This window comes from Carassius auratus, chromosome 30 (genome assembly GCF_003368295.1).
Source record: "Carassius auratus strain Wakin chromosome 30, ASM336829v1, whole genome shotgun sequence".
NCBI lineage: Eukaryota > Metazoa > Chordata > Actinopteri > Cypriniformes > Cyprinidae > Carassius > Carassius auratus.
In genome coordinates, this window is record NC_039272.1 from 16,106,060 (window position 1) to 16,120,548 (window position 14,489).

The window sequence follows — 14,489 nt, forward strand, 5'->3', positions numbered from 1 at the left end:
TTGCATAATTCTTTTACTGAATCGGGCACTAAAACAATGCAGACAATGCATATAAACAGTGCTATCAGCAGGCACAATTCATTCTTAGTGAACTCCCCCTGAAAACAAAAATGCTTTCACAATGGGTTTTTTTAGAACAGTTTTTTTTTTTTTTTTTTTTTTTTAGAACAATCCATTGTGCTTCTTTGTATTCAGTTCTGTATCAGTGTCACATGGCGGGTCATTTGGGAAATTAATACAAACAGAAAAAATTAAATTACCCATATGGGACGAAACACAGACATAGAATACAGCCACCATCCTGCATATCACTTTCTCTTCTTCGTTTTCTGTTTATTTCATCCCCTCCATCTTGCTATTAGCCTCCCTCTGTGACCGCGGTCTCCAAACATCATTACTTTCCACCTCCGCACAACCTGCTTTACTCCCTCTCTTTCTAGTGGTTTACCAGTCCTCATCAGTCTTCTCATCACTGAATGTGTACATGTGTCCCTCTCTGCTGCTCTCCTGTTGGCCTTATTTACCCCCTTCCGTCTTCTCTCTCATATTTATTAATCACTCCATTTCCCTCCTCTTCGATCCCTCTCCCTCTTTACATGATGGAGCAGATGCACAGCTTCCCTCTAAATCTGGCTGGATTACAGAAACTAACAGCTGCTGCTAATGTTCCCACCATCCAACAGTGTGCTACAGAGAGGGAGAAGGAGAAGCGAAGGATGATGGTGCAGAGAAAGAAGAGAAGCAACAGAGGACAGAAATTAATAAGTCAGCGAGGAAGGGAAGGACGAGGGGAGCAGTAGATGAAAATGAACACAGGGAAACACTAGACAGATGTTCTATTTCAGACCTTAATGAACTGCCTATGGAGGCAGCATTTAAGGCAACATACATGTGCTTCCAAAACAAGGGCTGTTCTAAAATGTAGGCAACTCAATTATGCAACTGCTCATTTGAGCCAAATTTAAAGGCAGCAGCATTATGTATTCTTCATAGACAATTCATTCCCGGAAGGCACTGCGCCAAGATCCCTGAAAAATTCAATCGTAGCTAGCAGAGGAAGTGAAAAAAGTTAATTATAATCAATACTTAATTTAAGTTTTATAGAAAAGAAAGGGGAAAAAAAGAAAACACACATTAAGATAAAGATAAAAAAAACTGCCATTCAAAAATATGGGTAAAGTAATATTCATGCATTAATTAATTCATTCATCAGTTTGTTTATTGATTGATTTATTTTATTCTGCTTCAAATGAATGCTGTTATTTTTAGCTTTCTATTATTTATTTTTATTATTAGTATTATTATTAATTATTTTATTTTATTTTATTTTATTTTATTTTATTTTATATATATAAATAACTTTTTACACTTCAAAAATATTAAATGTTTATTCAGCACCAGGTTGGCATATTAGAATGATTTATGAAGGATCATGTGACACTGAAGACTGGAGTAATGGCTGCGAAAAATTAAGCTTTGCCTTCACAGAAATAAATTACCTTTCAAATATTGAAATACAAATAAAAAATAAACTTCTTGTGAAGTCATCTGCCTAGGCAGTGAGGCAGCACACTAAGTTCTAGAACAGAGCTAAAAGGAGGACAAGACTAGTCTGTGCACACACAAACACAGCCGTGGAGGTCATTAAGTCTGCACCCTTCCAGGCCTCAGGGGAGATGCTACAAGCTGCATCTCTTGCTGTATTCCCTACGCTTTGAAACATTACATGTTTGTGACACTTACTGTATGAAACACTACAGGTACATAGTTTTTGTGGGGCTTGTCTTGTAATGCGCTCTTTGCCTGAAAACCACCTTCCATTTCTCAGGTTGCAGTGATAATGGTTGTCCATGATGGAGGATATTATACTTAACTGTACTGAGAAGCAAGCAAGTACGAGATGCTTTTCCATTAGCCAAAGCGTGGAGGGTGCAACAATCCTGAACAACTTACACACAAACACTTTTAGTTGTACTTAGTCTTCTCGTCTACATTATACCTTCCCCTGTGCCCGAAACAGATCATACGCATCAGTCAATTAAAAGAAATCAGTAATGTGAGAAACTTGCTGCTGTACCTCACGACACTTGGATGATGCATGTGTGAAGCTTTTTAGCACAAATGTGTGCACACACATGCAGTAATTGCTTGAAACCATGGATCTGAACCAATTCAAAGAAGGAAAACTGTAAATAAATGAAATTTTGACAGGAACAGAACCAGAAACTAAATCTAATTTTATAGTTACATGGCCATTATCCAGTTAGTATTTTATCGTTCCATTTAAAATGTGAAATATATATATAACTGTCTTTAAAATGTTAATAGATTTTCTCTTCAAGCCCTGCTTGAAACATACACCTTAATAATGACAATAGCTAATAAAAATGAAATAAAAATAGTTTAGTAATAAAAAAAATTATAGCTTGTGGCTACTGATACATTAATAATTTATCCCAGTTAGAGCTCATAAACAGCTTTGCACCAGTGCAAACCATTTTTTGCCGTTAAAATAGTTACGTCAGAATTTACTTAAGAGAAACCACAGTGAAAAGGTATTGCAGAAAAGGCGTGGAGCCATGGACAGTTATTTTTGGCCTGCCCTTATTGAATATGCATTTGTAGGAATTTCCTCTTCAGATTCAAAATTTTGGCTATGGGATGATAGTATTAAAATGGATGACACAACGCAAAATTACTGGTATCTGCACCACTATTTAACACCCAAAAAAGCGTGCCTTAAAGCAAGCAGTAATTTGCGCTGCCCTTGGTAGATTGCACTAGTCATTACGGAAATTATCTGGCTGCGTCTGTGTTCTTTAATGTGCGCAACGTTAATAAATCAGGCACAGAATTTCCCCCTCCCATCAGTGCTTTTTTAATGGCATTGTGCTCTAATGCTAATTTGCCCTGTTTAGTAAATCTGGCCCTTAAAGTCATGGGTGTAAAGTAGTGACAGATCTGTTCTTCTGTATTGTGCCGTATATCTAAGAAAAAGGGGTTTTCAGAAAAAAAAAAAAAATGTATGGAGGGTTCTACCCTGAAGGAAGATCTGAAAGCGAGTAATTTATTGGCATATATGTTACCAGAGAGAAGAACGTTCATATGAATGAATCATTCACAATCTAATCTACAACATTCATATAGAAAAAAACTTTTGTCATCACTCTTATGCTTTTTGTGTCCCATTAGAAGCATTTCAGCTGAAGAAGTCCAAAAGATCACAGATATTCATACATAATAAAATGCACTTAAATAAAGGGATGCTGGAAGAATTGATGGGATGAAATGATTGACTCTTCCTCATACTTAGACCTACATTTAATATAATTTCCAAATATTTTTAAAATAAACTGTACTAACGATAGGATTTCTGCATGGGAGGATTACACGCAAGTTATTACAATGTTTCTATTGTCTTATCTGATTTAAGATGTGATAAAACCTCTTGCTAAAATCTGTAGATACACAGCTGCAAGTATCTCACAGATGGGCCGTAGGGGGTTTATTCCTGCCTATGAATATAGAACATAGCGTTACAATGTGCAGAATTGAAAAAAGTCTTACACAAGCAAACCTACATATACGCATATATCTCTAACATACTGTAAAGCTACCCATGCACACACACATACTCAACCATCCATCCACCATTCTCAACTGTCACACACTCATCATAGAAACATCTGTCTCTGTGTTTTGAGAGAAATTGACCTTGTTTACCTCTTTTGCAGAAATTATGCATGACAAACACATCCGAATCTCTGAGAACAGGAGAGAACGCGTTCAATTCAAGCTGCTGTCTCGGATAAGAGGGTGTACTGTCAGCTTGTGTACATGTTTGTGTACAATGTTTTTGCGAGTGAGTGTGTGTGTGTGTGTCAGTATTGGGGGGGGGGGGGGTTGTGAATTTACATACATAAACTTGTTAAATTTGTTAAAAACAGGGCTTTACAACTCAGATAAACAGCTTTAGCTCAATTCAGTTTTGTTTTCTAAGTATTAATTTTTTTGCAAAAGAAAATTCAAATCATGGTATTATAACAATGACATTGAAGAGATTGATTATACAAGGTAAAGAAAGAATGTATACCCATTTTTTCTCCTGAAATAAAAAAAAGAAAAGAAATTTTACTAATTTACTCAGAGATCTACAGGAGATGCAGACTTATTAGTGACATGCTCTGACTGGCTGTTGTCGCATTTATTTCCTGTGATATTATATTTATCCATATCGAGACAAAAATGCCCAGAGCTTACTATCGTTATCAACATAAATTTGTATTATCTTAATTCCCATTGGCATCCCTCATTTGAGCTCAGAATTAATGTATTTTTGGTAGCATTCGTAACATTATATTCATCAAGGTGGATGGAACTTATAAATTGTACAGGAGGTGGGTTTGTAGTCTCATGGAGAATGATTGCCTCGAGCCTCAAGATAACAAGGAATGTGTTTGAAAGGTGTTTTATCAAGTCTCTCTCTCTCACACTCACACACACACACATAAAAGAGGTCAATGACTGTGTTGTTTCTCAGCTATAATTTTCTCCCCAAGTCCTTATGAAATTTGTAATGACACCATTTCTTTCATTTTTTCATTTTATATTAAGGCATTGATCTAAGATTCCTGGAATCAGACAGTATGAAACATTAAACATGAAAGGACCAGTTGTTCTGGGGGAGAGGAGTTTTAATTTGGAATCACTGAATTAAAATAAGTCCAGTCCAGCTATCAAAATATACTGCCTGGGAGAATATCTTGCGATAGAAAATCACAAAGAAACTTGTAAATACTGAATCTCTCACAGGTAATTAGCTAGTAAAATGTACATTAATATGCCAAATGCAACTTTAAACATTTGTAACGTATGGCTATTGTAGGAAGCACAAGGAGTCACTCCTCTGCCATTTGTGTAGTAATTGCTTTTTGGGTCAAGCAACATACAGCATATTCTTCATGTATCATCACAGGGGGAAAGAAAGCATTTTGGGAATTGAATCTGATTCTCAGTTTCAGGAATGCTACGCTAGCTGTTATGACAAAAATAAACCCATAAATATGCATCACGCTGAAATACATATTCAGACAATTTTTGCTATGAAATTGGCTGTAGCTTCCAACTTCTCTGGATTACCTTTCAGGTGTTTCTACATTTTGAGTTGACAATCTAACTGACCAATAAAATAAAACATTTCCTTTAACAGGTTTTCATAAAAGTACAGGTTTTATCAATGTTGTTCCAATAATATCAAAAAATAAGTAAAATAAGTAAAATAAGTCAGAAAAGCAATGTTATGTAGTTGGCTAATTTAGATATTAGCTAATACAATGGTTTAATTGAAAATGCAAGTGTATAATAATTTTTTAATTATATATTTAAAAAAAGTAATGTTTTCTGCTTTACCATTGTTTAAAAAAAATACCATGAAACTATAAATTATAGATTTTGAAAGCTAAAAACATACTGCATAATTTTATTTCATTTATTTATTTATTTATTGGCTATGTAACTTTACAAGTGATAAAATAAAAGTATTTGTACTGCACATAAAATCTGATGACAAAAAGTGTAAGTTTCTTTTGTGCTGCCTGACCCTTTAAAGCAGACACTAAAACAGTGTCACTGAAAAAATGGATGAAACATTTTAAAGTCACTATAAAAGTATTGACTGGTTCAATCTGTTTTATGAGAACAGCTGAATTTAGATAAAATGCTTTCTGCCCTACGTGATAGGTTATCCATCGTAAGCCCTATTTTTCTTTGGTGTTTGTTTGTGGGGGGAAAAAAGAAACATATCCATCACTTTCATTTTGCTGAAATCCCCCACAATACCATCCATCCATTTATCCACTCTCACGTGTGGGAAGGGAGTATTAGCATTCCTTTAAGCTTCACTACTGTATGTAATTTGTGTCATGCACCTGGAGTATCGGTATTTCCTCCGTATTTAATGTGTCCTGTGTGCCATGTGATGTGGTGGAAATGAAAAAGGTCAATTCCCATTGATTGATTACCACGGCTTGTTTACTGCCTAATGGGAAATAAAATAAAAATTGTGAGACACACACATAGAGGGTCTATTGACAAACTGGCAAGAGCAGTAAAACCAAGAACACGATCAACTACAGCAGACAGAGAGTGAGAGCTGTAACCGGCCTTCGACCACCTTCAAACAACCTCACGTTAACATTAGCATACACAATATGCAGAGGGGATGACAGGGTGTCATTTTTTATTCGGCCTATTTTCCTAATAACATACAATATTTTGAGCTCCAAATGGGATTTTCAAATCATTTATCAAAGAAAATAACAAGACATCTGTGATAGAGCACCCATCAGAGCAGTAGAGATGTGAAATATGTGGGTAGAGTTCATTGCCGCCCCGTCTCTTGATTTAATTCTACTAATGAATGCTCAGCACGAGACTCATCCAACCTTTCCATTCAAACATCCCTAGAGTACCTGTGATGTGAACGCGGGAAGGGAGGGGTGGCAAAGGACCGAGGTGAAGGCTCAAGAGACACAAACACATGCCAGCATATCTGAGCTGTCACAACATTCAGCTGCAAGCTTTTCAGCAGATTTTACACAGGTTGTTTATGTCAGTATCCTGTAGATTAAGTCAAAATTTCCCTCATTTTCATAAAATGTCATCTTAATTTAGTCGACCAATATTTTGTTAAAAACCTGCACAATTACAATCAAATATTCAAACATTTTTGATTTTAAACATCAGTATTCAGCAAAATCAAGTAACTTATAAATCAAATATATATTTATAAACTCATCAGCAAAAAAATTAAAGCTTTACTTTTATACCAGTATTGGATTGTAGTACCAATCCACCTAAAAATCAAGAAGAAATGGACAAAGATATCCCACGGCTCTAACTTCAGACTTTATTTTTCACTTATAAAGTATTTGGTAACACTTTATATAAGTATACAATAATATATAGTGAGTTCTTCATTGTGTTAGATAATGCATTGTTAATAACTTATTTACCAGAAACAGTTCTCATTCTAGATTAAGTCACAGAAAAGTTCTAGTTCCAGGAACAAGCCAGCATGGTGGTTCCTAGAGAACCAGTTTCCCCCTAGGGCTGTTATCCTGGTTGTATTTGCACCGGCAGCAGGAACTCTGAAGTGGCCGTCAGCAACATCTTATTTGCAGCATTTGCGATCTTCATTAACCGATGAATGAAGATTCAGTAATTGGAGCTGGAGTTTTTTGCATGTTGTGATAACGGAGATGACCGGTTGAATGTATGTGTGTGTCCTTATTGTATTTGTAAACATTTTAAGGAACACTGAATATGAATGCAATTACTGTTCACTAAAGGCTCGTTTATTGCACTTAACGACATCTTCACATTTTCTGTGACCTAATGTAAAGTGAGAAATATTCATTTCTAATAAGCAATTAACAATTCCTTCACTGCGAACTGAACAAGTGTATATCCAGCCGATTGTTATCTCACAATAAACCCCTTCAGGCTGATATCTGATCCTGGGTGTACATTATCCCTTAACATATTAACATATTAACAAATGTAGAGACTACAGTACATAAACAATGAAACTATTAACAAATAGTTTGTTAATGATCTGTAAGTACTTTCTGTACTGATTATAAAGTGTTACGCAATTTAACTTTTGAATGTTTTTTATTTATTTTTTTTACATAGATTTTGGTAAATTAAAACAATCTTTAATCACTATATCAACATTTAATTTGTACCTGCATGCATTGTAATTTGATGCAGTGGCTAATGGACAAGCATACCTTCAGAATAAGGTTTATTTTTCTATAATATAGTAAATTCTAACAGGTGTAGTTTGAGAGGAAATAATTTATGCAAACATCCTAAAGTCTAAATCAATGATCCTTTCAAATGCACATTTGCATTCCACACCTGGAGCATTAGAAAGAGGCAGATTCCAAAGACTACCAGTTATACTCGCTAATGCATTTTGCACTAATGAAGCAAAATGAAAATCAAACAGAAATAGAACTTCTAATACAATTAATTATTACAATATAATACAGTATCCTATTTTATCCCTTAGATGAACAATACAAGACTGCACCAGGAGGTTGAAATCTTAGTTTTAAATTGAGAGAACCTGATTTCTTTGAAAATATCTCTCACTTTCGCATCGCTCTTGAAAATCTAATTTGCTTACTGGATAAAAAAAAAAATGCAACAAGCTCATTTTTGAGAACCCAGCTTTGTTGTTTTTACAGTCCTAATCTGTCATTTAGCAGGGAATTTATCAACATACAATAAAGGCTGCTGGAAATTAATTGAAAGCCGTTGATCCCAGATTGCCACCATGCAACTTATTCAATGAAAGCTCCTCAGGGAAAATGGGATTTTAATTTACGACTTATTGAAAACTACTGTCCATGCTTACTGCAGGATTTCGAAAGCCACACAGTGGAGCTCATTAATGCTATATAACATGCATGAAGCGGATGGAAGGATTATAACAATATAGCCAGTGTTGCGAACAAACTAAATACGCCACAAAGAAGATGATAACGAGACTGTGTAAAAGAAGAGACAAGGCTCCTCAGGGAGAGTGATTGATAATTGGATTTTCACAGGTCTGTGTTGAGCTGTTGATCACTGTCATCTTGATGAGGTTTGTTTGTGTAATTGTGTAATGGCTGATTGATTGTAGGAGGCATTGTGAGACACATACGCTGTTTTGTACCCTTGTGTGTGTGTGTGTGTGTGTGTGTGTGTGTGTGTGTGTATGGTTACAGAGTACAGTGGGTTGAAGTTCAGCCAGGGGAGATGAAGCAATTGCCGTTTGTTCTGCTCTTGTCCGAGTTTCCTCAGAGCTCCCTTCACAAACACACCAACAACAAAAGAACTTAAAAGCTTATTCTCCAACCAGGAGACAGAGACTGAGAGGAAAACAAAAGGGAGGAAGGGAGGGAATGAGACCGAATAAGTACAAAGGATCCTGTGGGCTGAAATGAGGTGAAATCAAAAAGACAGAAGCTCACTCACAAGAAGTGAAGAAAATAACAGCCCACACAAATGAATGTGTCTGCGCCAGTCTGTGGAAACAAACTTCATACCCAAATGCCCGATTATTATACGTTTGCAAAATAAACAAATCAACCTGTTATTTAAAAATGCTAACAGGTGCAGAAAATGAGGAGTCATTGAACAATACATTATCTAACCTACATAAAATCCCTTTCAGCCTATTCTTCTGCACCACAACTACATACTCCTATAATTCTTCCTCCTGAAAAAAACGAAAAAAAAAAATATAACATTCACTCATGGAGGAAAATGCTCTTATGTAAGGTTTGGAGTGAAGATGACACATTTGAATGACGCAAAAGCATCATCTAGCTGTCATACAGAGAAAATGTGTTTCCTTACTGTATGTATGAAAATAGCATGGTTTTTACACAGCCCACTCTACAACCCCTTTCACAAATTCATTCTTTCCTGATCCAGGTAACAAGACTTCCTGTAGAATATCCCATTACTTATTTAGTTATTTTAGTTATAGTTTGGAAACAATTCAGTAACTTAATTTCATTTTTCAGCTGTATCAAATAGCTTCTTTTTCGTATCACAACACTGGAGTGTTCGATTAACCCAAAAGTTGGTTTGTTGCCGCTGTAGCATTTGGACCAATCAGACACACAACTATTTGTTATATTTAACAAATAATATCTAATGCCCTCATCTAACCAAATGGTCTATGGACCCTTCCCCCGAAATGCAACTGTGACCTCAAAAAAGGCAGAACAGGCCTCTGGTTACCATGGTAACAAAGACACACATCAAGATAAGCTACTTGATCTAGATATAACCACTTGAGAAATGTAGGAACATACCCAATTTCCCCATTTAATTATTTTTCCTCTTAAAGCGTTTAACTTATGTATTGATTCAAACTCTTTTAAATTAACATTTTAGAATTGCATTGATAACAGAGGTCACAGGTATGCCATGTTTGGTATCTTTCGGCTGCATTTTTAATGGTCTAAATGTTCATCTATATTGTATGTTGGTACCTATGGAAGGCAGTGTTAATTTTGACACAAAATTTTAATTTAGTTTTAGTCTTAGTCTTTTGACTATAATTCTTTTTAGTTTTAGTCAAGTTTTAGTCATCTGATTTGTTTTAATTTTAGTCTTATTTTAGTCGACTAAAATTGCTTGGTATTTTAGTCGACTAAAATTGCTTGGTATTTTAGTCGACTAAAATAAGACTAAAATCAATAACAGATTTACTAGACAATTTTTTAAAACTGGTATAGGAAACAAACTTAACCAAAATATATAAAACACAAATTCAACTTTATTTCAACACAACTGTGTCTTTATTTCGATTCAAAAGCTTTTATGCAGCAACAAACACTGTCATGATAATGTAAACAATAACTAGCTGCCAATTGACCATCAATAAAAGAAAAATAATGTTAGGTCCAGGACCTTAAAGCTTACAGCTGAGCTGAACAATAAGTGCATACATTTAAAGTAAATATTTAATAAGTTGGCAGCTAGGTGGATAAAAAAAGTAACAAGATTTTATAAGGTATTCATTTGTCTAGCAATATTGTATGTTTTAAATACTACAATATTGCTAGATTTGTATGTATAATGATAGGATGTGAACATTCATGTTTCACATGACTAATATAGAAATATTTGTGATATTGTCAACAAGTAGAACATTATAAAATATACTAAACATTAGTATTAATCAAATGTATTTATCATGATATTACGTATTAGTATTGTGCTCGCATCTAATTTGAAGAAGGGGCTATTTTACAGTAGCTACTTTTCAGTTCCTAATATTTAATGCTACAACATCTACGCACTGCACTATTCCAATTTTGCTTAGCTCAATAAACAAAAGAACATCGTTCTGAAATTACATTTGAGAAAATGTCCGGGTGGCTCGTCTGTAAATGTCTTTTCAAATTGGTTGTGTTCTTGCCACGAATGAGCGCTCTGCGTGCTTTACACTTTGTTTTGTTTTGTTCGTCGTCAAACGTGAAGTGAGCTGTGGACATTTTGTCGCTCTTTTAGACAGTAGGGACTTTAAGCAACAGCTGCGAATGGAACGGCTACAGCGACCGGAAGTTTGCCGTCACACCGCTGTAGCCAAGAACGTAAAAGTCACTAAGCAACGGTAAAACAGAACAGCGCAACGCAGCATTAATTCATTTATTGAGATCCAAAAAAATATATAATTTAAAAAAGCAAGAGAAGGATTGCTTTTGGCGTTAAATGACAATCTTTTGTCAGAAGAGGAGTTTTTAATATTGTATGATGTAAATAAGTCTAAAAACATAACATTTATTTACCTAACCTCTCACGTTGTAGCGACTCTGGCAAATCAGCTGTTCTCCCGTAGTAGACCGTTAAATTAGAACGTCACAAAGTAGCAGTTAAATTCGCGCAGGCGCAATCCGTTCCACCAGAGGCTGTTGCTTAAAGTCCCTATCACCTCTTCGAATGCCGACTTCCCGGGAGCTCATAAAAACTGAAAACCTTCGCTTCACGTCTCAATAAGTCAGGCTCTGATTGGTTCTCTTCTCTCATGCAGTCTGTTCTGTTTTGCCGGTTCTTTTGCTCATTCCTCGCATCTCTCCCGTCTGCTGATTTGATTTTCGTCACAGTCTATTTTCGTCTCGTCCTTTATTCGTTGACGATAATGTCAATCAATTTAGTCATAGTTTTAGTCTCCATCAGTGCCTTCTATTTTAGTTTTCGTTTCGTTTTCGTCGGCAAAAATATATTCGTGACGAAAATAATGACGAAAATATTTAGTCAACGAAATTAACACTGATGGAAGGTATTTGAGTTACCAGAATCTTTAATAGTTTCTTCATCAACATCCAATCAAAAACCATATGTGAAACATTTGCCTGAGGACAAAAGGTTGTAAAACTTTCCTCTAAAAGGTACCATTCCTCATTGGCTCACTCGAATCCTGAGGGTGTGACACTGTCACCCTATATAGATCACTGATCACCAGATCAGGGCGGTTCTTTAAGATTCACGAATTCCAGGAGAAGATGCTGAGCTAAATACCACCCTAAGCTTGCGCCAGATTTTCGGCCTTGACTTTCCATTCATCAAGATCCTCTGATTTGAACTGGTCTTTCTCATCAAGTGTCCCAAAGTGCATCAGGACTTTTTTTTCAAACAGGTGAGATGTGCAAGAGTCAAACTTAGCCTTATTAATTGATACATTAAGTATCATATGCACTTTTTACAAAGGTGGGACCCACTTTATATTAAATGGCCTTAACTATTATGTACTTACATTTTAATTAATAATTTAGTACAATGTACACTGTTAACCCTTGCTGTATTTTCTAGGGTAAATAACTGTAAAATAGCCAGTGTTTTGCTGTATCTTCTGGAAACAATATCTTACTGTAATATGAGGTGCATCTTTAAGAATTTATGCAGCTCAAATAATAAATTACAGTAAATTACTCTATGTACCCATTACAGGTACCAACTGTAACATAAATCTGTAAATTACTGTCCTCCGACACTACTCGAGTGCATTATGTCACAGTATATTGTGAAGTGTACACATATTCAGGCAGAAACCAAGGATTTATGCAATATGCATTAACACACACATACACATGCACTGACTGCCTTATCCTAAAAGTGAAGGTGTTGCCTCTTTAAGGCAGCCTGGTGGTCAAGTCATTTGTTTACTTTTCAGCGTGCATCGTTAGTCAACCAGCTGTGATGTTTTCACGTTCTAAGCCTTAAAATGGAACCTTACACAAGGAGTAAGTAAACTGTTCAAATATAAGTGTGGTTTCTAGAATATTTATGTGAAGTTAAATCGTTGTTATTTGTTCTTGGACTTCCTTTGTTTCCAGAATGCTATATGGTTAGCTGAGTTTTGAGCTTCTCCTCAAAACTTAGAGTGACATCCCTTGGCGTTGCAAAATATTTAATTGATCAAAAATTTACCTCGTATATATATTCCTCGTATAGGTCTCATATGCACAGAAATCACAGGCAGTCACAAAAACAAGATAACATTATACATAGGCCTCCACAGGCGAACCTCCACTGTCAGGTCCTAGGGTGTGCATTTGTGGCTTGTAATTTTTCAGAGCTGTGCTTCCACTTGCGAATTCATATGAGATGGTAGAAAAGTTTGCTCACTCCCTTTAATGCACTCATTTTTATTTAAATAATTAAATAAAACTAAGGGAACATTGCTACGTTTTTGCTGAGCAATCTTTTGTTGTTGTTGTTGTTGTTGTTGTTTTGTTGTTTTCAAGAAAACTTCTGAATATATATAGACTGACCAAACCCTACCAGCCATACCAAGGCTCATCATGCTTGGTAAGCATAAAATATATTGTAAACCTATATGTTTCTTTGCAGTTTTCATGGTGACTTTTAAGTTTTCAGGAGATAAACTTCTAATCTCATCTAAGTGGATGGTCAGCATTGAGGGGAAAGTGACACATTGCATTGAAGAGAAGCTGGATTTTCACTCTCTGCACTTTTTGGTTGCTTTTATTTTTTTAATATTGAGTACCAGAAGTCAGCCAGTGCAACACTTGAGCTTATTCAAAGGTAAGTGTTAGAAATCATTATGTCCAATCATGGTTTTATTTAAGGAATATCTTTTTTGCCAATATGTATTTATTGTTGTACTTGGTTCTCATAATACATGTATTTATATATATATATATATATATATATATATATATATATATATATATATATATATATATATATATATATATATATATATATATATATATATATATATATATATATATATATATATATATATATATATATGTATATTTCTTTCTTTCTTTCTTTCTCTACAGTTAAAAGAAAGGTTCAAAATGTGAATCCACGTGTCCATACATTTTTGCAGAGCCTTACCGAATCTGAATGGAAAACATCTAATTAAGTAAGCAAAAGCAGTATTTCTTAAGACTTTTATTATAAAGACATAAACTGGTCATTTAATTTTTGTTGAATTATTACAGGTTTGGAACAACATGTGGGTCAATGGTGACTGAGTATTATATTTTGCCACTACATATTTTGTGTGTGTGTGTGTGTAATATTGTAAAGTAAGAAAACATTATTTCTATTTGGTTATAATTTTATTGTAAATGTTGATTTCATTCATTTGCTTTTATTGAAAATATGCCTGATTAATTAAGTTACTAAAATACACTGGCATTGTTGTTTATTTATTTTACTTTTTTATTATATTGATAAAGAAATAAGAATACTTGTATTTTGTTTATAATTTTTACTGATGTTGTAAGATGTTATTCAGACAATTCTATAGATAATGTGGTTGTTTTTGGGTTTTTTTTTTTTTTTTCATTTTAGTATATGTTCTGATTTGTTTAATTTTGTGATATATTTCATGTTATGTATTTGTTTTCCCCAAATTAATAAAATATATTTGTATGAAAAAT

At 34.6% G+C, this 14,489-nt stretch overlaps 1 long non-coding RNA gene across 1 annotated transcript; it reads left to right on the forward strand.

Moving 5' to 3' along the window:
• Positions 1–12,667: 12,667 nt before the first annotated feature.
• On the forward strand, positions 12,668–13,958 carry LOC113050032 (uncharacterized). The gene is made up of 3 exons (XR_003276702.1): positions 12,668–12,812; positions 13,423–13,617; positions 13,881–13,958. It is a non-coding gene; the product is annotated as an uncharacterized LOC113050032 (long non-coding RNA).
• Positions 13,959–14,489: the final 531 nt, after the last annotated feature.